Source organism: Fukomys damarensis, unplaced genomic scaffold (assembly GCF_012274545.1).
Source record: "Fukomys damarensis isolate Sample0158 unplaced genomic scaffold, DMR_v1.0_HiC HiC_scaffold_1, whole genome shotgun sequence".
NCBI classification, from domain to species: domain Eukaryota; kingdom Metazoa; phylum Chordata; class Mammalia; order Rodentia; family Bathyergidae; genus Fukomys; species Fukomys damarensis.
Window position 1 is genome coordinate 69,749,424 of NW_022900913.1, and position 25,896 is coordinate 69,775,319.

The window sequence follows — 25,896 nt, forward strand, 5'->3', positions numbered from 1 at the left end:
AAAAAATTCAGCCCTTGAACAAATCATCTGAACACTTAAACTTACCATACAAAATGTTTTCTGAACATTCATTATGTGACAACATTCATTATGCCTATAAACCTAACTTCATAAATTACAAATAGTAGCTCATAGTATTGTCTTAAATTACCTTAGTGATATCACCTACTGGCTGAACCCACAAAATTGTTTTTCTGGCCTCAATCTTCACATCTGAATTCTTAATACTATTGGAATTATCCTTTTGGTGTTTTTTCCTCATAGTCCTTAAGGCCCTTTATATGCTCTTCCGGTGAGTGGACTCTCCATGCTGAGGCCATGATGACCTTCCGGCATCAATCTCAAACCCCACTGACTTTGTATTTCTATCTTTCTTCCCATCTCTGATTTTGTAAAACAAAAAAGGGGAAGATGTGGGGGACCTGGCCAGGAGAAAATGGTTAAACTAAATGATTAAATTGTGGGGCAAAGTGCACAGGCTCTGTAGGAGTGAATGGTTAAACAACAAGTTTACATTCGTGAAGCACTTTGTGTCTGACCATGTCCTTCCTTCCCCTTTCTCCAAGTAAAACTGCCTAGCCTTGAGACAGCTCCATGCCCAAGCTGCTTTTTTCTTTTATACTGAGATTCCAAATAAAAGCCAGGGAGTTCTCAGCTTGGTACCATTTTCTTCTCCTAGCATCTCCCTAATGGCTGGGCACTCTTGGTTGAGAAATAGCCCCTCTGGGCCTCTTGGTGATGGAACTGAATTTCATCTCCCAGTAATCTTTTTCATCCTCCACACAGATGACAGGTAAGTGTGCATTTCTAGTGTGTGTGTGTGTGTGTGTGTGTGTGTGTGCTGTTGGCCCCAGAGAACACACATTGGTGGTCTGGGGGTACTGAGAGAAGGTAGCCAAGGGCTGGTGGCTTTTCCATGAGCTTACTCCAGACTTCAGTTTCTTGATCTGTACAATGGGTTATTAGCATCGATTTTGTGAGGCTGTTGGGAGAATGAAATGATCTGTTATCCACCTCAGTGCCCTGGAGGCTGGGGTAGGGGCTGATTCTGGGCCTTGGACATGTGCTCATCACAAGGATGATGAATGCCTGCTTCTAACTTTCAGGCAATGCCCTCAGCTCTAAATTCTGGGATCCCTGAGGAGCCCAGAGTGGAAGTTAGCACAAGGAATATTACTGATGATAAAAAAGATGTTATTATAACAACAAAAGGCCAATTCAGTGATAGAATACAGCAATCCTCAAAGTTTAGGTAAGTAATAACAGGCTTTCAAAATACATGAAGGAAAAACTGTTAGAACTTCAAGGAGAAATAGATAGCATCCAAGGATAGTAAACATTCTAATAGCTCTTCCTCAATAATTGACAGAAGATGCAGACAAAATCAGTAAGGCAAGAGATAACCTGAGAATTCCCTATCAGTCAACTTCACCTAGTTGCTGCCTCTCTCAATAGTAAAATACACATTCTGTTCAAATGTGCGTGAGACTTTCACCAAGATGGCCTCAAATAAACCTCAATAAATAAACAATTCAAATGCAACATATCTTCTCTGATCATATGGAATAAATTATTATTATTTAAAAATTTTTTTTTTGTTTTTTTTGAGACAGGGTCTTACTATGTAGTTGAGATTGACCTGGAACTCACTATGTAGCCCAGGCTGGTCTCGAACTCACAGAGGAACTCCTGCCTCAGCCTCCTGACTGCTGGGATTATAGGCATGAGCCACCATGCCCAGCTTGGAATAAATTATAAATAAATAACAGAAAGATTTCTGAAAAAAGAATAAATTAGAAATAAATAACAGAAAGATTTCTGAAAAGTCACCAAATATTTGGAAACTAATTAATACACTTCTGAATAATCCATGGGCCAAACAGGAAATCAAAAGAAAGTACTTTGAATTTAATAAAAATGAAAACACATTTAATAATGTGTGCATTGCCCCTAAAGGCATGCTTGGGAGTAAGCTATACCACCAAATATTTACAGAAAAAAAGAGAAGTCTTGATCCCAGGCATGATGGTACATGCCTTGTAATCCCAGCACTTGAGAGGCACAGGCAAGAGGATTGCCACAAGTTCAAGGCTAGCCTGGGCTACTAGTGAGTTTAAGGGCAACCTGAACTGCATAGTGAGACCCTGTCACAAAAAACATCTTTAATCAATGTCTTTGACATCCTTAGTAGAACTAAGCAAATAAAATCCAATGTAAACAGAAGAAAGAAAATGAAGACCTGAGTGGCTATAAATTAAAAAATAGAAAAATAATAAAGAAAAATCAATGAAACCAACAGTTGGTTCTTTGTTGAGATCAATAAAATTGATATGCTTAGGCTGGGGATTTATCTCAGTGGTTCTGGTGCCTGCTTTGCAAGCACAAGGGCCTGAATTTGATCACCAGTTTAAAAATATTGATACACTTGTAGCCAGACTAATTGGGGAAAAAAGGGAATGAAATAAGTTATCAGTATCGGGAGCAAGAGAGGTGTTATCATTTCAGGTTCTTCAGTTATAAACCAGGTAATAAGGCAATGTTGAGAACATTATGGGGCTTGGGGTATAGCTCAGAGGTAGAAAAAGTGCTTAGCGTGTGCCTGGTCCTGGGTTCAGTCCCTACCACTGCAAAACCACACACACAGGTACATGCATATATACTCTAAAACATTATGCTAGTACATCTGGCAACTTAGATGAAATGGAGAAAATCTTTAAAAGAAAAAAACTACCAAGCTCAGTCAAGAAGAAATATCTAACCTAAATAGCACTATAGAAATTAAAGTTGTGCTTAAAAACCTACCCACAAAGAAAATCCCAGACTTAGCTTGCCTCATTGGTAAATTGTACCAAATACTTAGGGAAGAAATAATGCCAACAATACACAAACTCTTCTAGGAAAGTGAAAGAAGCAGGCATACTTTTCAGTGCATTTATGTGACCAGTGTGGCACTGATACAAAATCATCCAAAGACACTACAAGGAAAAAGATTCCAGAGACCAATATTTCCATGAGACAGAGGTAAAGATGCTCTGCAGAATTTTAGCCAATGGAATGCAGCAATATGGATCATATGGGGCTGAGCCCAGGGATTCAGGTTTGGTTTAGGATTGAAAGTTAATCAGTGAAAATTTCCATATTAATAGAAATAAAAAAGAAGACAAGATGTAATCATCTCATAAAGGCAGAAAAGCATTTGATAAAATTAACCATTTGATCGCGACTAAAAACCCTCAACAAACTAGGGGTAAAATAGAACTTCTTCAGTCAGATAAAGGGCATTTATGAAAACCAAAAGCTACTACCATGTTTAACGGTGAAAGACAAAGCTTTTCTCGCAGGATCAGAATCAAAATGAGGATGTTTGCTCTCACCACTTCTTTTAAACATTGTGCAGCAGTCCTGCCTGGTACCCTCCCCACAAAAAAAGCAAGAGAAAGAAAAGTTTACCAGATTAGAGAAGAAAGGTAAAACTGCACCCAGAGAGCATAATGATCTGTGCATGAAATCTGATGAAAGCTACAAGAACTAATAAACTAGTCATCAAGGTTGCAAGAGAAAAGATAAATGCAGAAGACAGTCATATTTCTATGTACTAGCAATGAGCAACTGCAAACTGAAAAATTAAAGCCATTTTAATTGCATCAAAACATGAAATATCTAGGGATAAATATTACAAATTTGTACAAAAGATGTACAAAACCTATGTGCTGGAAACTATAAATTGTTGCTTGGAGAAATGAAAGATCTAAACAAATGAGGGAATATCCCATGTTTATTGGTCAGAAAACTTACTATTTTTTTTTTTTTAAAGAAAGGGTCTGGGAGCTGGGTGTGGTGGCGCACACCTTTAATCCCAGTACTCGGGAGGCTGAGGCAGGAGGATTGCTGTGAGTTCAAGACCAGCCTGGGCTACATAGTGAGTTCTGGGTCAGTCTCAACTACATAGTGAGGCTCTGTCTCAAAAAAAATCAAAAAAAAAAAAAAAAAGAAAGAAAGAAAGAAAAAAAGAAAGGGGCTGGGGCTTTAGCTCAGTGGTGCTGCTGGCCTGCCTTACAAGTGCAAGGTCCTGAGTTCCATCCCCAGTACTGGAAAACAAACAAACAAACAGAAAGAAAGAAAACTTACTAATGTTAGTGTGTTAGTGCTTTTCAAATTGGTCTATGCATTCAGTACAATTCCAATCAAAATCCTAATAGACATTTTCATAGAATCTGGACCAGCTGATTCTAAGATTCAAATGTAAAGGACTTAGAATAGCTTTGCTAGGCAACTCTGAAGCAGAATAACAAAACTGAGGCCTAATAATACCCAATTTCTAGACTTGCTATAAAGTTACAGTAATCAAAACAATGAGACACTGGCATAATGATATACAAATAGACTAATGGGACAAAATAGTTCAGGAACACACGCACACATATATGGACAACCAATTTTCAATCAAAGTACAAAGGAAATTCAATGGAGAAAGGATAGTGTTTTCAACAAGTGGTGATGGGACAAATGCATAGCCATGTTCCAAAAAGTGAACTTTCACATCTTATATGAATATATACACAAAATAAATGGTATTCCTAAATGTAAAAGCAAAGACTGTTAGATTTCTATTGGAAAACCTTTATGATTTTGGACCATGCAAAATTTTCTAAGGTACAAACTCAGAGGTACAACTCAAAAAATAACTAATTGATAAATCTGCTTTATTTAAATTAGCTATACTCTTTGATGAGTGAAAATATAAGCTATATACTGGGAGACAATATTTGAAAAGCATATATCCGAAAATATACAAAGCACTTTCAAATTTTAATAAGGAAACAATCCTATTAAAGTGGGCAAAATAGTTGAATGCTTATTTATCACGGATGCTACAGGGATGGCAAATCAGTTCATAGAAACATCTGCAACAGGGCCAGACATTTAGCTCAGTGGTGTTGTGCCTTCCTGAAAAGCACAAGGTCCCGAATTCCATCCCAGGTACCAAAAAAGTACAAAACAAAAAAATCCCAAACAAATAAACCTGCAACATCATCAGTCATTAGGGAAATGCAAATAGAAACCCCAATGCAATACCACTACATAGCTATTTATTTATTTATTTATTTAATTTATTTTTTTTTTGTGGTACTGGGGATTGAGCTCGGGTCCTTACGCTTGCGAGGCAGGCCACTGGACTGCTGAGCTAAATCCCCGGCCCCCATAGCTATTTAAACTAATGGAGTCAAAAAGAACAGACACATCAGTCAGGCACACAGCATGGGTGTGACAGGCCTAGAACTCTAGCACCCTCCTACACTGCTGGTGGGAGCATGAAGTAGCAGGGCCACTTTGGAAGGAAGCAGTTTCCTAACAAGTTATACACCCACTGTATGATCTCTTGCTATGAATTTACCCAAGAAACATACTTTTATACATCCAGATGGAGATTTGTACAGAAATGCTCATAGTAGCTTTATTTTTCATATCCAAATCTAGATACAAACCAAATGGCCATTAATAGGCAAATGGATAGACAAACCATGATACATGTCTGCAATGGATACTACTCAACAGTAAAATGTATGAACCATTAATGTATATTCCAACATGGGTGAATCTCTAGTTATGCTGAGTGAAAGAAGTCAGACAACAAGAGAGAGTACATATTATGTGATTCCATTTATATAGAAATCTAATCGCTTCTCGGCCTTTTGGCTAAGATCAAGTGTAGTATATAGAAATCTAGAAAGTGCTAACTAAATAGATCAGTAGTTAATAGGGTCAGATGTCTGGAAGGGCAAAGCCAGTGGAAAAAAGGTGGGGTTACAAAAGGATAGAAGGAAATCTGGAGGTAGTGGGTAGTTTGTTATCTTGATTGTGGTGATGGTTTCACAGGCATATACATAGGACAAAACTTAGCAAACTGTGCATGTTAATTACCCACAGTTTATTAAGTGCCTATTACACTTCAGTAAAGCTGCTAAGAGGTGCTGATGTTTGATGCAGACAGCAGAAAACTTTTAAGTGTATATGTTACTTTCTTAGTAGATTACCACAAATTTAATGGCTCAAAACAATGCAAATTCATTTTCTTAGAGACCGGGGACAGAAGTCTGAAATGGGCCTATGTGGGCCCCAGCCAAGTATTGTCAGGAGCTCTAGGGGAGGCCCTGCTTCCCTCTTTTTTCCAACTTCTAGAGCCTTCAGCTCCTGGACACCTCCTTTTCCATCTTCAATGCCAGCAGTGCCGTATCTTCACATCTCTCTCCATTCTGCCCTGCTCTTCTGCCTCCTTTTCTACTACAAAGAATGTTGGTGACCACAATGGGTCACCTGGATGAGCAGGATACTTTCTGTATGTCTGGATAGCAGGGCAGCAGCCTGAATCCCATCTGCAGGCTTACCTTCCACTTGCCATGGAATGGGGAACATTTCCACACGTTCCAGTGATGAGGACAAGGACAGCTTTTTGTGTTTGAGGGGAGGGCATTTGTATTAGTTACTTTTCTCTCATTGCTAAGACAAAATGCCCGACACCCAACATTAAAGGGGAAAGGGTTTATTTGCCTTACGGTTCGTAGGGAGTTCAGTCCATAATTGGCTGTCACCAAAGCAGGTTGGATGGTAGACAGGCATCTCAGAGGAGAAACAACATGGCATGCACAAAGTAGTAAAGACAACAAGGGACCTTAAGAGTATCTTCCTGCTCTTTTATCCTATTCAGACTACTTAGGGTGGGTAGCACTCACATCCTTAATCCTAGTGCCCTTGGGCCTAGCCCCACCATGAATCAATCACACTCTCTAGATTCAGCCACCTTCAAAATAGCTCATGACCACATTCGGCTTTGGGGAGACATCTAGACACAAACCATTACAGCACTGTTGTGCCAACCACAGCATATTCAGAACAACATGGGCTTGGTACAAACACAGTTTTTCCTTCCATATTGTGGTCTGTGTTTGTTTGAGTTTGTGGGTGCAGAATATGTGATACAGAGGGGCAGCTGTATTCAGAAAGGGCCCAAAAAGGGAGAGAGGGAATGGTGAATGAAGTGCTATAATGTTTACATCCAAATAAGTAAATTTAAATAACTAAAATGTTAAAAAAAAAAAAAAGAAAGAAGGGAAAGGCAGTGAGATAGGTTGTGGAGTGCTGCTGGGGCTTGTGTGATGGGCTGTTGGCATCTGTCTGCCATCATCCCCTCACCCTGTGCTTCCGTTAATATGAAGGGGCCAGGCCATCCTGGTCAGCTTTCCTGCACCCCAAAGTGTGATCCATCATCCAAACAAGGGATGACTCCAACCCTGCCCCTTGTTTCTGCAAACATCAGGGCCCAGGGCTCTCAAGTTTCCTGGACTCATAGCAAGTGGCAATTGCTTCTCAAGTCCTTTGGGCTGAATCTGCACCCACCCCTACCTGCAGGGGGTGCTGCCCTCCAGGGAGGCTGCTGTGGCCTATGTCAAAGAGCGCTGGATCTTGGGGACAGCTTCCAGGGCACTGATCCTTGTCCAGAAGCCTCAGCCCCATCCAGGGGAGGGAGTAAGATTAACAGTAGCAACAAAAATAATAGAAATGAAAAGACATTTAAAGAAGATACAGTCTTCCAGCTTACCAAAGGTAAATTCTGGGGGAATGAGATGGAAAAGTATGATAATCAACGACCTGGACAATCTGAACTGATAGCACAGGAAGTAAAAGAACAGGAGAATGAGGCTTTAGAAATATTCAAAACAAAAATAATTTCCCAGATAAAAGACATGATTATAAACTCTAGAACAGAAACAGATTAAAAAAAAATAGATGAGTCTGGACCATGATGAAAGTCATGAATGCTCAGCATAGGAAAGAAAAGGGAAAATGAAGCCCCAACATAAGAAAGAAATGGAATCCATGAAACAGATTCAAACTGATATCCAGGAGATCAAAAACTCTACTAAAAGTACACACAACAGACTAACCCAATCTGAAGTCAGAATATCAGATAAGAAGACAGGATGGCGGTCAGTGACCATGAAAAGAGAGATCTCCTAAAAATAGTAAGGACCATGAGAAATTAATCCATCAGCTCCTAGATGATGCAAAGCATAATGTAAGATTAATAAGTGGTCAAGAAAAAGCAGCAGGAGAAAGCACAAATGGCATAAAAAAAAACTGTTCACAGATATAACAGCAGAAAACTTCCCATACAGAGCAAAAGAACTCAACGTACAATAAATGAGGCATACAGGACCCCAAATAGTTATGATAAAAAAAAATCTACACCTAGACATCTGTCTGCCATATAATAATAAAGATCCTGCAAACCCAACATAAGAACAAAATATTACAAGCAGTTAGAGAAAAGAAACAACTTACATGCAAAGGAAAGCCCAACAGAATCACAACAGACTTTTAACACAAACCCTCAAGTAAAGGAGAGCCTGGAGTGAGGTAATTCAAGCTTTAAAAGAGAACAACCTCCAACCTAGACTGATGTATCCTGCAAAACTGTCTTTCAAAATTGCTAGAAAAATAAGATACTTTCATGACAAAGAACACCTGAGAAACTTCATGAATACCAAACCAGCACTCCAAACAATTTTTAAAAATATCCTAGAAAAAGACAATGAAGGTCACAATTCCATGAGGCCCAACAGAGCAAATCCAATAGGCAAGAATTTAAAGGGAGAGGGAGAAAAATAAAAAAAGAACCAACAACAGGAAAATAACATGATAATGATAAGTCAATACATATCAGGTAGGACCATCAATGTCAATGGTCTCAATTCACCAATCAAAAGAAATAGATGGGCAGAATGGATAAAGAAGCAAAATCCAACAATATGCTGTAACAAACCCTCAGTAGCATGGGAGCTAGCACAAAGAATCAACAATTGGAATTTCATCTTTTTAAAAAGTTTCTGCACTGCCAGAGAAGTCACCAGCAGAGCTAAGAGACAATCCACAATGTGGGAAAAATTTTTACCAGCTGTTCCTCAGACAAAGGTCTACTATCTAGAATATATAGAGCATTTTAAAAAAATCAGACCCCCCAAAAAAAATATAAAGAACCAATTCAGATATGGGCATCTGAAATGAACACACATTTCTCAGGAAAAAAAAAAAAGTAAAAGCAGCAAATAAATATATGAAAAAATGTTCAACATCACTGGTCATTCAAGAGATGGCAGATCTGAGATTCCATCTCACTTCAGAAAGAATGGCTGCTATCAAGAAAAAAACCAATAACAAATGCTGTCAGGGTTGTGGGGAGATAGGAACCCTTCTTCATCATTGGTGGGAGTGCAGACTGGTGCAACCACTGCGGAAATCAATATGGAGATACCTCAGACAACTAGGATTGGAAGTCCCATTTGACCCAGCCATCCCTCTTCTGGGTATCTTTCCAAAAGAATTAAAAGAATTATACCATAGTGATATATGTGCACCCATGTTTATAGCGGCACAGTTTGTAATAGCTAAAATTTGGAGATAGCCCAATTGCCAATCAACTGGAGACTGGATAAAGAAGATGTGCTTTTTAGTTTTGTTTTGTTTTGTTTTTATAAATGAGTACTACTCAGCCATGAAGAACAAGAAAGTAGAGGTATTTATAGCTAAGTGGATGCACATTGAGGCCATAATCTTAAGTGAAATTAAAAAGACACATATGTAAATACTGAACAGTTTTTCTAGTGTGAAAAGCTAAAAGGGTAAAATAAGGATCAAAATGTATAATTGATATTGTGTAATAGGAAGAAAAGATCTAAAAGAGTAGAGGAAGTGGGAGGGGTGGGGGAAAGGTAAAGAGGGAAAAGAAAAAATATGTAAAAAGGAAAAACATGGAAACAATGTCTTTGTAAACAGGGAAGGGTGGAGGGGGTAAAGGGAGGGCTGGGGAATGGGGAAAAATAAGAGCCAAGATAAGTCTTGTAAAGATAAAAGATCCCAATGATGAATGTAACTGAATTGTATACCTAAAATGTATTAATAAACAATACAGATTAAAAAAAAACAATAACAACAGCTGTGAAGATCTCTACTTGGGTGTGTCCAGCTGGATATCTTGCACCCAGAACTTCCACTGTGAACAGAAGCAAGGATCACATCTGAAATTGGAGGTTATATTGGACCAGTGTGGAAATCAGAGAGGTTTCATCCTCAGACAGATCTGGTTTCAGTCCTGACCCAAGCTGCTTGCAGATAATAAATATTGGACAAGTTTGCCTTGCCTGGTTTCAGTTTCCCTCTCTGTTAAATCTGCCCAGTCCTTGGTCCCTGACGCCTGATTTTCTGACCAGTAGTTATGAAACTGTTAACTTCTGTTCTTCCCTCCTCACAGGGTCATCCAAGCTGGACCTTGTAAGCTCTCAGGGCCTGTGTGTGTGACTGTGCTATTTCCAAAGGCTATTTTGGCCACCACATCGTTAATCTGGTTTGTTTCTAGGGACATCCTCTCCCCTATAACCTCATGTGTGTGCCATGAAATGAGGTAGGGTGCAGACATCAGGGATCCAGGACTGTGACAAGCCAATAGTTTGTGATGCCAGTCCTATCAGCAGTATCTGCAAGGCCCTGGAGTTTGCAACAATTCTGAGCTCTCTGCAGTGGGCATTCCAGGATCCCTACTGCATCAAAGAACACTGCCCAAAGAAACAACTCCTAAAACTCATCCTCCATGAACAGCTCCTTGGAAAATTGCAGACACATTTTAAAAGCAATCGCTCAGGTTCTTTATCTCTGGTAACTCTGATGAGGACCTCAGATCCATTTTAAAAAGCTTCAGCCATCTGACACCCAACCAGGAACAGAACCACTCTGATTTTACATAAGCAATAGAAATCAGGAGGAAGTTCAGCGCCAAGCAGGGGAGGCATCCTCCCTGTTCTTATCACCAAAGCCTGTAGCCATGAGCCATTACTGCAGCTATCAGGAAAGGCCACAGAAAGGCTTTGGAGACTAATGAGCTAGGAGCAAGGCACTTTCCCTCCCAGAGTGGAGCATTTTTCTGTGCTGAAGCTTCTCCTAGAAGACTTTTCAGGGATGCTGTCATGTCATGGGGTCCAAATTTCCCTGGTTTCAGGCAGCACACCGGCCTACCAGAGGATGCTAGATTTCACCCCATGTCTTGGGCTATGTCTGCCTTCTCTGGTGCCCTGAAAGTGGTGTGCTGAGGGCTGCTAGGTGATCTATAGAAATAGGGGATTGGGAATCTGAGCAGCAGCTCCCTTCACTTTCTAGCACCTGCCCAGCTGGCTGCCTCCTGGTTATTCAGCCCAGTCTGAGCCCACCAAAATCCAGCTGGGAATAGTGGGGAAGCTGGTGTGTGTGTGTGGGGGGGTGGTTCAGGGACTAGGACAGGTGTGTAGCCTAATTCTGGGGCCTTGGTAAAGCCCTCAAACCCAGCAAAGAGCCTTTTCCAGCCCCCTTTGAGTGCCTTTTTGGGGTGTCAGGGCTTGGTTAGCTCCAGTGAGCTACACAACAAGACAGGACCCCGAGCCAGACTTCACCCTAGGCCCTGTCCCTTGACTTGTCCTGATGCATTCCTGGAGCAGCCAGTGGTCTCATGCCCCTGGCTGTGAAGTTGAGGTTGCCCTGCTGGTCCTAGCCTGGTTGCCTTGGGCCCAGCAAGCCTCCCATTTCTGGGGCCCAGTCACCAACGTGGGCATTCTGATGCCTATGGCCACGTCTGTGGAATCTGGTGCTGCTCCACAATGGGAAGTCTGTTTGGTGTTTTTGTTTTTAGTTTTTTGTTTTTTGAGACAGGGTCTCACTATGTAGTTGAGACTGACATGGAACTCACTATGTAGTCCAGGCTGGTCTCGAACTCACAGTGATCCTCCTCCTGCCTCAGCCTCCTGAGTGCTGGGATTACAGGCGTGTGCCACTACACCGGGCCCACAGTGGGAAGTCTGTACAGAGGCAGCACTCCTAGTCCTGGTGTCCTGGCCTCAGTGTCAGCCTGGGCTGGGGGCTGAGCAAGTCTCAGAGATTCAGGGAGCTCACAGGAAAGGGACCCAAGAACAGAATGCTAACCTGGAGAGTTCCTGAATCTGGGATGTGTGTCTGGTCCCAGGAGAATGGAGGACAGCAGAGGTGCATGTGACTTGAATGGGGCAGATTGCTAGGGTTATTGCATCTCCATGGTCTGCCCTTGGCTTCTCAGTGTCCTGAGGTTGGGGCAGGGGGACTGGGCAGGAGCCCTGGCATTACCAACAGGCCTGGCCCTTTAAACCTGCCCATGACTTGTGTGGCCTTTTCTCCTGTCCCCTAATGGGTCAACTGGGGAGGCCACAGAGATAGCTGGTTCATACCAGACTAGAGCTGTACTGACCCAGGGGATTGTACTATGGGTAGAAAGAAGGAGGATTTTGGAGGACATTCAGCAGTATTTACATCAACTAAGTAGATGATTTTTGAGAAAATAAATATTAATTTTTCCATGAACTGCTCATTGGGTCCCACACACATAACAGCGTTTGAAAACTATAGCACTACTTATTAAATGCTGTGTTTCTGTGCTGGTAAAGCTGCGTAGTAATATGATAGTCCCCTTGTATCTTCTATGTAACCTGCAGTTTCAGTTAGCTTTGGCCAATGGCAATCTGAAAATATATACATAATTTTTGGGGGTACCGGGGATTGAACTTGGAACCTTGAGCTTTTGAGGCAGGCAGTAGAACCACTGAGCTAAATCCCCAGCCTGCAATTTGAAGATATTAAATGGAGAATTCCAGAAATAAATAATTTTTCTTTTAGGACTGGCAATGGAACCCAGGGCCTTTGTGTTGGGATACATCTCCAGCCCTTTTTAATTTTACCTTTTAAAAATTTAAGTCAGAGTCTTGTTAAGTTGTCTAGGCTGGTTTCAAATTTGTGATCCAGAGCCTGGGATTCCGGGCATGTGCCACTATGTTCTGCTCAGAAATAAATAATTTATAAGTTTAAAAGTTGTGCATCACTCTGAGTAACTTGATGAAATTTTAAGGTGCCTTGCTGCTCCCACATGAGACAGGAATCACCCCTTTGTCCAGTGTATCTCTGCTGTGTACCCTGCCCTCCCCTAATTACTTGGTAGCTATCTTGATTATTAGGTTGACTGCTGTGATACTGTAGTGCTTGGGTCCAAGTAACCCTTATTTTATTTAACAAAGGCCCCCCAACGCAAACTTTTATTACAATATACTGTTTTAATGATTCTATTTTATTGCTTATTGCTGTCAGTCTCTTACGGTACCTAATTCATGAATTAAAATTTATCATGAGCATACAGGTCTGGGAAAATACTAAGAGTGCAAAAGGTTCAGAACTATGCTATAGATTCAGGTGTACACAGGGGGCACTTGGAACTTGTCATCCATGGTTAAAGGGGGCCAATATTATATTGTTTCTTTGCTCTTCTGTTTGGACATTGGGGATTTAAAGTAAATGAAAGGCTGGCCCATCTAGTTGTGCTATGTCATTGGGGACAGGGAGTGCCAAGCACGACAGCAGAAACTCTGAGTTCCGGCCTCTAGCTGTAGCAACCCTCCTGCCTGCCCTTTAGATGGGACATTGTGAGAAATCCAACAAGGACTGGCTTAGGTCATTATTCAGGAATGTCCCATCTGTAGCTCCTGCTCCTGGCCAAGCACCCAGCCTATGAGGGACCTGCCTGGACAGCGTGAGGTCCTGGGAGTATCATAGTGACCCCCCCTTCCTTCACCCTAGGCTCACTGGCCTGTGTCTCCCCGGAATGCCTGTATTCCACGTGCAGGTATTGGGGACGAGATAAGCAAATCCCTCCGGACATCCATGACTTTGAGTGGCACTGCTGTGTTCAGAAGGGAACCAGCACCGGTGAGTATGTGCTCTGAGCCTGGCTACACCCATCTTCCTGGCATTTCCTTTCACACAGGATTCAGGTGGACATGGCCTTGATTCTGCCCTGGCACTGATGCTTACCCTGCCCCAAACTCTTTCTGGGGCCTCCTGTGCTGTTTCTGCAGACCTGGGAACCCACAATGGTGCTGCTGACTCTCAATTCCCATATTATGCTACCAGTGAGGATGCAGAGCCCCTCCAGCCCAGGCCCTCGGCACTGAACCCCAGCATGGCCTTCCATTCACTGTCCCTGCCACATCTGCTGGGCTGTGGTATTTCCAGCCTTCTCCCCACAGTGAACAGACTGTCCTGGGCACAACCTGCAGATTAGAGCCTGGATGCACAGTGCATCCTCTTAGAAGCTCGTTTCTGTGCAGCACAGACCTCTGGGACTTACTGATGCAGGGCCTGCCTGGAAGTAGGATGGACCCTCTCCTGGCTGGAAATGGCTTGTCTTTGTTTCTGGGATTCCCTGAAAGTTGTGCAATGCTCTGGGGAGTGTGGTGTCTCTAGGGAGAGGCTGCTGTGCCATTCAGTTGACAGCAGGTCAATCTGGGAAACGCAGTCTGGATTCTCTTGCATTGATGTTCCCTGACTGTGGTAGGACAGGGTGCTGAGTGGATCAGCTGAGTTAACTGCTGCATTGTGCTGAGGAAGGTATACACCTCCTCTCCATCTTTTGCAAAAGCTGCAGTCTATCCAGGAAATGCCCACTGTTCTCAGCAGGTAGGTGAGGCAGCAGCCCATCCACATAGCTCCCGTGATGCTGAGAAACTGGGGCTCCCTATTCAATCCGCACATTAAGGAGCTAGGATGCCCAAACTTTAATCAAAGTACAGAATGCTTTTCTAAACACGGAGTCAGTATGCTTCCCAACCTGCCTGAATGTCACTCATTTTTCTGCCTAGTAATTCATAGACCTCATAATTTCCTAATTTGTCTTCCAGCTGTTACAGTGCATTAACTTGGTTCCATTGGAAGCCAAAAGATTGATCTACAACAAGTTGAGGACATTTAAGGATCACAAGCTTATAGTTACACTGACTTAAACAAACAGATCCCTGAGAAGAACTCATTACATTTACACAAATAACCAGAGATACCAGAGGGAACACAGAGCTGGTTTTATAGAAGTTGAAAACCCATTTTGTTGGCAGCGTAGTTCTGGGTGGAAAAGAAGTAAGGTGCTGTCAAGACACTTCTTGCTGGTGATTTATTTACGCATGAGGCATCATCAGTCCTCCTAGGGACTTGGTTTCCTGTGCCCTGGAAGAATCCTCCCATATATGTATTAGTTTTAGTTATTTTCGGAAGCTGCTGATTTTGTTTTCAGAGCCACTGGAGAATGGTGTAAGATAAGCTTTAAAACATACTTTTGGATCATTATATATATATTTTTTTTCTTGACATGCCATGTGCATAAAAACAGCTTTAAGTATTCTTTTATTTATTTATTTTATTTTGGTACTGGGGATCGAACTCGGGTCCTTGTGCTTGCAAAGCAGCTCCTGGAACCACTGAGCTAAATTCCCAACCCCTAAGTATTCTTTTAAAATTGCTTTAAAAAACGTTGGCTGATGCTATCAACTCAGAATTGTTACATGGATTTCTATTTGATTCAAAATATTTTGTCTGAGTAGAGTTTGCATGTTGGTCTGTTTAATTCTAGGGAGTTCTGCCTCTTAAATAGCTGCAAAAATACAAGGCATCTTTTTTTTTTTTTAAATCACGGAATCTCATATTTGAACCTAAATAACTGTTACCTCTTTCCTTCTTTTTTATGATTCTAGTGAGTAATCCTTCAGAAAAGAAGCACTTCAAGTTGCTCCAAGGATATTTTATTCAAGAAGATATCTGTTTAGTTTTTCTGCTGTGATACTAACAGAAGGGACGATCAGACCACAGCTGATGCCAGATGGTGTGTAGTGTGCTGGGAGGACACTTTCTCTGCACCACTGATTATTCTTTCCTAGTGCTCTTGTTTGTTCCTTCTGAGAATTGCCAGACCTCTTGCAGCTTGCTGTACTGAGATCCCTGGTGTGGCGGCCTGGGAGGTAATTACTCACTCACTTGAGGTATACACAGAGATTTGCAGGTGGAACATAGGAGGAAGGGAAGGGATACTCTTTCAGTTTTTCAGGAGGTCAGGGACATATTCACAAAGCCAGCTATAAGGGCCGATGGCATGGAGGTCCCCATCCTCCTACTGTCCTGCTGACAGCTCTGTCCCTGCAAAGATCTTGCAGGCCTGGTGTGGAGTAGGGCTTAGACCTCTGCATATAGTGGCCCAGCAGCAGGAATTCTGGGAAGGAGTATGTTCTGGCCAGGCCCCAGAGTGTCCTGCTTCTTTGGCCTTGATCCTGACAACTCTAGGACTAACTCCTGGAAGTCTTGGCTGAATCTCTCTCTCACCCCTCCACTCCTCCCTGCCTAATGATGTCTCTGATGACTTCCTGGCTTTAAGAGCTAGAAGGATACTGAGATCATCTCATTGATCAACTTTCCCCATTCCCCACTGCCAAACAATCAACTGACTTCTGTTTTCCCAATACCGGGGACTGGTGCTCACCCCAACCCACAAATACTGCACTGAATTCAGCGTTCTTCACACATGGGAAATCTGCTCACTTTTCTCCCAGCATTGCCCATGGGAGATGCAGTCTTTTCTATTGCCCTTTCCAAAATCCTCTGCTCCAGATAACCCATTCAATACCTCCTCCCAGTGCAGGAGTTCAGATGCCTCACCATCCTGGCTACCTGTTCTTGCCATGCTGAGGGTGCAATGCATACAGGTAACGACCATTCTCCAGGAAGGATCTGGTCTGATCATGGCATAGTTCTTCAGGGTTTCCCCTGCCTGTTCTAAAGTCTGTGTACCTCTTAGTACAGCCCAATGTCCTCAGAAGCTTTTCTGGCAGCCACATCTCACTGTTAGCTTCAGTCAAGCATCTTAGGTCTGCTTTGACTTATTTTTAAGTCAATCTTTCTATTCTGTGAAATTAAAGAATTTTTTTAATCAAGGAAAATATTTTACATTTTACCTTAACAGATTTTCTATGAAGCCAGGCTGTAAAGTTTATTTTATATCACCTTTGTCCTCCTTCCCAGATCTGTAGATTCATTATGTGTGTCTTTGGTTTTCAGTGTCACCAAAAACAACACACGTAGCACAGTGATTACAAAGAGCCAAACTGTTGAGATTTGGCTTTTGGCCCTAGCATTATTTAGCCTTATGTCATATCAGACAACTCACTGAACCTCTCTGGCTCAGTTTCCTTATCTGGAAAATGAGTGTAATAATCATTCCTAAATTGTATCAGTTATCTATTACTGCACAACAAACCACCTAAAAACATGGAAGCTTGAAAAACAGGGACCTGTTATTCCTTATTACTCTGTGGCAGGGTTTGGGGGACAGTTGTCTTACTTCACTTGCATCGTCCAGACTTACACAGCAACTGGCTGGCCTAGGAGGTCAAAGAAAGCCTCCCTCCTGTGTCATGGGGGTCACTTCCATATGCTTCCCCATTACATGTGATCTGCCCAACCATCTTTACAGTGTGGCCGTGGCTTTCTCAGAGCAAAAGCAGAGGTGGCCTGGCTCCCAGAGGCAAGCAGAATCAAGTTGGCCCCACTAACTTGATGTTGGGAGAAGGGGCGTATGCAAGGGAAGGGGAAGCCTGGGTGATGGCCATTCTTGATGACTGTGTGCCTACCTTGTAGGGTTGCTGGGGGAACTAGAGTGAGTTAACACAGGAGAGCATTTACAACAGAGCCTGGCTTATAGCACAGGTAGGAGTTGGATTTATTCAGATGCAAACTATGGACCAAACTTATGAAGCAAGGCAGAGTCAAGGTCAGGGGTCTGCTTCGTGCCACTGGGCTTCTCTGATGGAGCTGGACAGTTTGCTAAGATGTCACAGGATACAGTTCCACTCTGGAGAGGGCCACCATAAGGGCATTTTCTACATGTCTACCCTTACTCTTGGGGCAGTTTTACAAGGCAGATGAGATTATTCTCACCTTAAAAAGGGGAAATTGAGGCTCAAAAAGTGGACTATCCTGGTTACTGGCTCATAAGCACTGAAGCCACATCCAGAAACTTGCTATTTTACTCTGTCATGCAGGACTTCCTGTGGTTCAGACACCAGGTATCCAGTTTGGGCCTGCTACCTGTGTGCTACCTGCTGATACAGACTCCTAACCGCAAAAGGCCAGCAAGACTCCTGAAGGGGGTGTGAGGGAGCCAGCCTGTCTGGCAATCCTTGCTTCCTGGATCAGTGACCTGCTGCTCTGGTTTCTTTTCTTTTTCTTTTCTTTCTTTCTTTCTTTTTTTTTTTTTTATTTGAGACAGGGTCTCACTATGTAGTTGAGACTGACCTGGAACTCACTGTGTGGCCCAGGCTGGTCTCAAACTCACAGTGATCCTCCTGTCTCAGCTTCCTGAGTGCTGGGATTACAGGCTTGCGCCACCACGCCCGACTTGCTCTGGCTTCTTGTTACAACTCTTCAAGCATTCCTTGAAGATCTTCTAATTCAGAGCCCATTCTAGGGATTTTATCAACCTTGTCTGTGAATTGTCGCATAGTTTGACATCACCACCCACAACAGCTCCCATTTGTCCAGCCCTTCCTGCAGCTGGAGCTTCAGAGCACTACCCTAAAAATGAGTGCAAGAGGGGCTTTGATGATTTTCCCAAAGCTGCTGCTGCCAGGTGGTAGAAATGAGACTCGAACCCAGACACTCTGACTCCCGTTACTATGTTCTTCCCATTCTAGTAGACAAGCTTCAATTCCATCTTCCAGAGCAGCATCTTCTCCACCTGTACTGTGGGAATTAACTGTACCTGACCTTGTAGTGTTGCTATGGACTCACAGGGAATTGTGACTGTTTATTCAGCAAGTAATTATTTAGCTTCTACTATATGTCAGGGACCGGTCTAGACATTGAGATGTGAGGCAAAATACACAAAATCTGGACTTTGGTGACTCTGTATTCTAAGAGGGGAAGGCAGTCCAGTAAGTTCCATGGCAATCCTCAGGTAAGACAATAAAATGTTTTTTTTGTTGTTGTTTTTTTTTCCCACTGAAGAGCTAACACAAAGCTAAGCCAGAATATTCAATCATTTATTCATTTAATCATTTTTTTCATTCAACTATTCGTGTGAGCATTAAATATTACTGGGCCAGTTACATGTTAGGCATTGTATCTGGTGATGGGAAAAGAGAAGTGTTAAGATAGCTTGGTCCTGTGGGAATGAAATTTATAGAGGAGAATGGAGAACCAACATTAAATGGAGGTAGTGTTCCAAAGTAACAATGGCAAGTGGACTTTGTGGCGTACGCCTATCATCCTAGCACTCAGGAGGCTGAGGCAGGATTGTTATGCATTTGAGGCCAGCCTGAGCTACATAGTGAATTCAAGGCCAGCAAACTACATAGCTAAGCCCTCCTCAAAAAACTAAAACAACAAACAAAAGTTAACAGTGGAAATATCAAGACAGAAACAGTTAAGACCTTTTGGTTAGGCTGAGCAACACCTTAAAACTTGCAAGCGTTCCTCAGGGTTTGCTCAGTGGGCTTCTCCTGATGTCTGGCCTGCTCTGTGAGCTGTGAGCACAAAGGGGGTCTTGGTCTTAGAGACACCCCCAGTTAGTGCTGAGATAATGATCATGATAATAAGTCCAATATAACCACAGTTTTGAGGTTTTGTGGGCAGACATTCATCACCCAGAAAGGAACCACTTCCTGGGAGTCTCACTGAAATGCTTATCACTTCAGGTGCCACAAGACTACTCATTAGCTGAGAACTGATGCCAGCCTCCCATTCCTTCACCCGAAAGCTGAGAGCATCCAGGAGCCCTTCTCCAAGTCCTGGAGTTCCCAACAACACTATTTTCCCTGCAGTGCAGATCCGGTGAACAACACAGCCCAAGGAAAGGGAGGATTGGCTTTATGCTGGGACATACCCTGTGATCTTCAAGCTAGAGGATCTGACAGCCTCACCTGCTTCCCAGAGATTGCCTCTTTCTTAAAGAAGTCTTGTTGTCCACTTCTAATGTTGACTTCCAGTATGGCATCTGTTTCCCGGTCTATCTTGTTTTCCTCCCCCCGTCCCAAGCTTTTACTCTAAATTAAATCAAGCTGCAAATCAATCTTGTACTGCTTCTTACTGCTAAGGCTCCTGTCATTTATTTTCCTGGAAGGGGGAAAAAAGCAACATAAACCCAGTCTGGGAAGCACCTCACCCTCACAGATCACCCCAATGCTGGAGACAGATCACAGATCCAGCTCCTGGCATATGGCTTCTAACTTCGGGTTTCCAGCTCTACACTTCTGGTCCCTTCTGTCCTTAGACGAGCCTTAGGCCTATCATTCAGAGGCTCTGGACTGTTCCCTGGGGGTGAGCTGTAGGACTCACACTGGCCTTAGGCTCTTCTTAAACATATCTGAGCAACCTTCAGTAAGACAGGACCTGTTCTTCAGAAACCGTGGCAGAGCTCAGTGACCCTGTCTAGAGAGCCCTCTGCCTGGCCTCTCCCTAGCCCCTTCTGGTCTATCTGCAAAATCCCTAGGGCTGTATCACATTTCTTCTTTGGTTTCATTTTTTTCCTTCTTGTTTAAGTTTTTAAAAATATTTTAAAATGTAAACTTAATATAGTCTCCACTGTGAGACATTAAAATAATACAGATACAGATAGAATTTAAGTTGACTTTATCAGCATTTCACTATCCATGCCCTCTCCACAGCGCTACCTCATGGCTTTGATCTGCTTTGTTTTCTCAAAATCCTCCAGATTGTTTGATTTATTTCACTTATTTAAAAAATTAAATTATACCTGCTCTTAATTTAAGGGGTCAAATAGTTCCCTAACTTGTTACAAGATAAGCAATTTGTTCCTCCTGAATCTGCCACCACTTTTTACACTCTTGGATGAGATTTCTTTTTCTTTCTTAGATATTTATTTCTAAATAGCACCTTTATGCTGCTACTTCTTGAGTCAAAATTTCAAGTACTATCTATGGAATCTGAATTGTGGAAGATGAGAATCCCTTCCTACCACCTTTCCAAACCTCCCTAGTCCCTTGGGTTTTATCAGTCACTACGCAGTGTTTATACGTACATTCTGGGAAGGTTTTGTGCAGCATTCCTCCAAAGTTTTCCCCTTTCTCTCTTCACTCTTTCTAGAGCTGTTTCTGTTCAGACACTGGGGTGTCTCTCTGTTATTTTTCTTTTCTTCCTTGGATTGTCATGCTTTTTCTCTAACCTTTTTTTCATTTTTGAAGTCTCATTTCTGACTTCTAAGGGAATAGTCTGTTTCTGTTCCATTTTTATTGTCTTTCTCTGAGGATGTTAAAAACAACTTTAAATAAAAGGTTTCTTCTCTCTGCATAATTTTTGATGACTCCAATTTGATTTTTTCTTTTTGCTCTTCATGTTTTAGTCTCTATCTTCCATATGAGATTCTTTACTACCTAAGGAACTGACCACCTGGTGTGTGAGGCGTGGGGGAGGAAAGTGTTTCCCTGGTGGGTATATGGAGGAGGGTCCTCCTGGGCCATTTCATGGGTGATCCCTGAAAATTCTTCTGTTTTTTTTCCCTGAAGCTTCTACTGATTGCTGGGGCCTCAGAGCACAATGTGGGATGAATACTGGGGGCTAAGTGACTGGTCTTGTACATTAATCCTTATCTAACCCTCCTGTTTTGAGGGTGGGACTCTCACTAAGAACTGGATGGCTGGCCTCAGTCCAAAATGCTTCTCTCTTACTCTTCACAGGGACTGAATCCATTTTTTGGCCTGAGTGTTGTGTGTGTGTGTGTGTGTGTGTGTGGGTGGGTGTGTGTTGGGGGTAGTCACTTCCTGGTATAAGGTTATTTAGAATATCTGAGATTGGGTGAAGGGAGGGCATGGACAAGGGGAAAAACTGAGAATCAAGACCTGTCATGTAAAGGTACAAGGTCCCAATGATGAATGTAACTGTACTGTGTACCTAAAATGTATCAATAAACTCGACGAGGGGAGAAAAAAAAATATGTGAGATTGAATGACTTTTAAATTGACTTTCAACGGGTTCTCTTGTTATTTCCAGAGTACTCTGGCCTTACCAACTCCTGTGGTAGCTCTTTCTGATAACCTGGCAGCTTCAGTGTGCTCCTCAGGGCTGGCTTGGAGTGAGTTCAGTGCTTTCAATCAGCTGAATAAATCAGCGACCTCTCACGTATCTGCTTCCCAGAACTCAGAAGGCTGCTGCCACTGCTCTTCTTTTTGTCTAGGTAGGTGCATTTACACCTTTAAAACAACCCTTTAGTGCTATTTCTTGAAGTTGGACGATGTAGGAGAGCCAGATGTGATCTTTAAAGAGCAAAGTAAAAGACAACAGGAAACAGGGACACAGATCTCTTGCAAATGAGAAGGGGACCAAGAGATGGAGGGAAGGGGGAAGGAGGGAAGGGGAAAGGACATAGAAAGAATTAAGCCATGTTATGTATATGTACCGACTCCCCACAATAAATGAAATCATTATGTACTGCAAACAAGTACTACTAAAAATAAAAATTTTAAAAATTGAATCTGAGTTTTGATTTTTCTCACCGACTAGGAAGGAAATACGACGTGCGTGCATTTGGGTTCTATGTGCCTAGACCTTGCTTTCTCTGTCATGCATCACCTTCCCAGATATGATTTTGTTAATAATTTCTGTCTTTCTTTTCTTTTATTCTATTGTCAGTGAATGTACCCCTCTGATTTCGCTTTTTTGAAAAGTGTTTGCTTTGAGGGAGGAAAAGAAAGGTGCTGGGCTGTGACTCAGAGGTAGAGTACTTGCTCAGCATGTGCAAGGCCTTGGGGATGATTCTTAGGCTGGCAGCAAAACAAGGCAACTCCTTCCAAAACTAACAAAACTAACAAGGGGAGAGGGTGGTGAGAGTATCTTTGTACATTCTTCAAAGCTACGTCGTTAGGAGTGTAAAAGCTCACGGCTGCTGTTTTCTCAGTAGACTGTCATTTTTCTGAAGAGCTATAGTTCTTCATCCTTTCTGGCTGTGACCACCTTGAATCCTATTTTATTGGATGTTGCTCAGTCTGCTTTCTTTTTGCTCTCATTAACTAACTGGTCTATCCTTTATTCATTCCTGGCTTTTCAATATTTTTGTCTGTTTTCCCCTTATTTACATCCAATTTCTTTTAAGAAATAGATTACTCTTTGTTTTTTGCACTAGGTTCTGAACCCAGGGCTTACTCAAGGAGCTACATACCCAGCTCACTCCATTCTTTTATTTTTTATTTTGAGTCTGGCTAATTGCTAAGATCTCTAGGCTGAGCTCAAACTTGCAATTCTCCTGCCTCAGCTTCCTGGAGTGCCGGCATTGCGAGTATGCACCACCACACGTAGACCACATTTGTTATGAGGCTATGCATTTCATCTTATTTGTTTGTTCCCTCTTTGCATTTCTCTCTTGATTCTTAATTCTCCCCATTCTCTTACCATTTGTTGGGTTGATCACACTCAATTTGTTGCATTTTTTGAATTCTGATGTTTTGGAGGTTACACTTCCCATTTCGATTCTGAGCCAAGAAAGCCACAGGGACTGAGATGATTAAAATTAAGACATGGAATAGGCCAGGCTAGTCAGCAAAGCACTTGGTGGGGTGGTGGGAGTTCCCATAGCTCGAGCAAACATTTTGAGCAGAAACCAAAGCCACTAAGATGTGGAATCCTTTACTAGCTGTGGAATCCTTTACTATGAAACCATCTGCTGGAAACACAGGGACATGTGCTGGGGGACATGGGGGAAGAGGTCAAGCTTTCAGATTTTTTTTCTTTTGGTTCTAGGAATTGAACTCAGGACCTTATAACTTGCCAGGCAGGCATGGGGCCACTGACCTACATCCCAGCCCATGCTTTTAGATTTTTATATCTGAACTTGTGCCAGCCACTTCTGCGTGTGACTGTGCTTTCTGCCAGGCCTGAACCCATGACCCCTGTGAAAGGATAGAGAAAAGCAAAAGCTTTGGTGGAGAACAAAGGATGTGGGCTGAGTGATGCTTATCGTGACTTCCAGGTCTGGGCAGCATCATAGGCGCCCGCTGTCCCTCCTCCTGACAGTGGCAGCAGCTGCTGCGGCTGTCTGACAGGAGGGCGCTGACCGCCAGTCCATGCTGTCACTGGGACAGTGAGCAGGGCATATTTTTCCAGGAAGCAGACACTGCAATTATATGGAGTTCATGCAATTAAACAGAAATTTGTGGGAGCACTTGTACACTGTGGAGGCCAAATGAGTCCAGGTGAACCCACTGTTGCTTTGAGATTGGGGAATGGGGCACGGGGCTGCCACTGGAGGCTGGCTCTGTGGAGGGGGTGGGGTTAACATCCCCCCAAGGCTTTGGCAGTGCCATCCAGGCCCAGAGTAACACAGGAGTAGCCTTCTGGGCTAGGGCTGCTCCTTTACAGATCCAATGTACCTTTGGGCCACGAATGCCTGGGATGGCCTGGGTTGGGTCTGAGGGCTGCAGGCATGGCTGGGGATCCTGGCAGTTTTGGTCACGGCCATCAGAGTGACAGATCAGTCAACCCAGAAAGCCAAGCCATGGATAAAGGGTCTAAGAGGCCACAAGAAAGACAGTATGTATGTTCAGGGGCATAGGCAGGGCTGGGGGCTGAGGGAGCTCAGGTTAAGCATCCAGTAGAGGTAGCATGTGAGATCTAATTTTGACACATTCAGATCTATCTGGCTCCAAAGCTCCTATCTCCCTCTTACTGGTCTGGGCATAGTTTTTCTTCTTCAGGAGGCAGGATAGGAAAGATCAGGGTTTCCCTGTCTTCTTAAGATCCACTTTGATCTTCTTAATTTTAAGTCCAAACGCATGATTTTTGTTCTGTCCATCTTTCATTTGTGCTGTTATTTGTTTGACAGTTTTCCTTGATTTATTTATTTTTATTGCAATAAAAGCTATCTACCATGAAGTTTGAACCCAGGGCTTATGCACTGAGCTATATCCCTATCCTTTTTTATTTCGAGACAGGATGTCAAAATCCCCAGGCTGGGTGTGAACTTTTGATCCACCTGCCTCAGTCTCCCAGAGTGCTGGCATGAGAGATGTGCACCATCATGTCCAAGCTCACCACACTAACCATTCTTTAAGTGTATAGTTTGGTTCAGTAGCATGAAGCCCACTCACATTGCAGTGCAATACTTTGTTTGAAAGCAGATATGCTTTAGAAAGGCAAGCTGGATAACATAGCTGTGAGCAAAATCCTGAATCACTTCCCATAAATAAGGGCAACCACTGGAATAAATACTGGGAAGGCAGAATTATTAACTTAGGTGATTCTAGCTCCCACTGTGCTATGGAATCGGGCTGCTCCCTCCCTGCAAATCTGCTTTTCATTTACAATGAGGCCAGGAAGTATTGGGGAAGAGCAAAGACACACTCACCCACAGGGATACTCCATCCTTGGCATACTCAGCAAGATGAAAGAGAAGTCAGAGCCACTTTTTACTGTGAACTCAGCCTCTCTGTCCTGCACTCAGATGCTTCTGCACCCCTCTCCCAGCCCCATGCTGTGGGAGCTGCTGGGATGTGCACAGCTCCTGACCAGGAGCACCACTTGGGAAGTGCCGTTTAATATCCCTTCCTCACCTTCCCCACGGGATGACAGCAGACGTCCCTTGCCATCTGCAGGAATTGGTCCTGGGACCTCTGTGAGTACTGAGGTTCATGGCTCCTCAAGTCCCTTATATAAAATGGTGCGGCACTTGCTTCTAACCTCCTGGTTACTTTCTATCATCCCTAATTGTTTACGACACCTGATGAGCTTATAAACAGAGTTAGACTGTGATGCTTAAGGGAGAATGACAAGAAAACAATCTGCCCACATTCACTAGAGACACAATATTTCTTCTTAAATATTTTTGATCCAAAGTGGTTGAATCCATGGATGCCAGACCCTTGCTCCCTGACCCAAGAATGGGGTTGCCCCATTCCCTCAGCCCCACTGTCTTGGATGGGAGCAGACTGAGCTCTTGGTCACACAGTCCAGCTGTGATGGGCCCTTGAGTGGTGGAGG

The 25,896-nt window shown here is 42.9% G+C and overlaps 1 protein-coding gene across 9 annotated transcripts in view; it reads right to left on the minus strand.

Moving 5' to 3' along the window:
* Arhgap22 (Rho GTPase activating protein 22) overlaps positions 1-25,896 on the minus strand; it is a 165,707-nt gene that overhangs the window by 97,792 nt on the left and 42,019 nt on the right. The window lies entirely within an intron of this gene.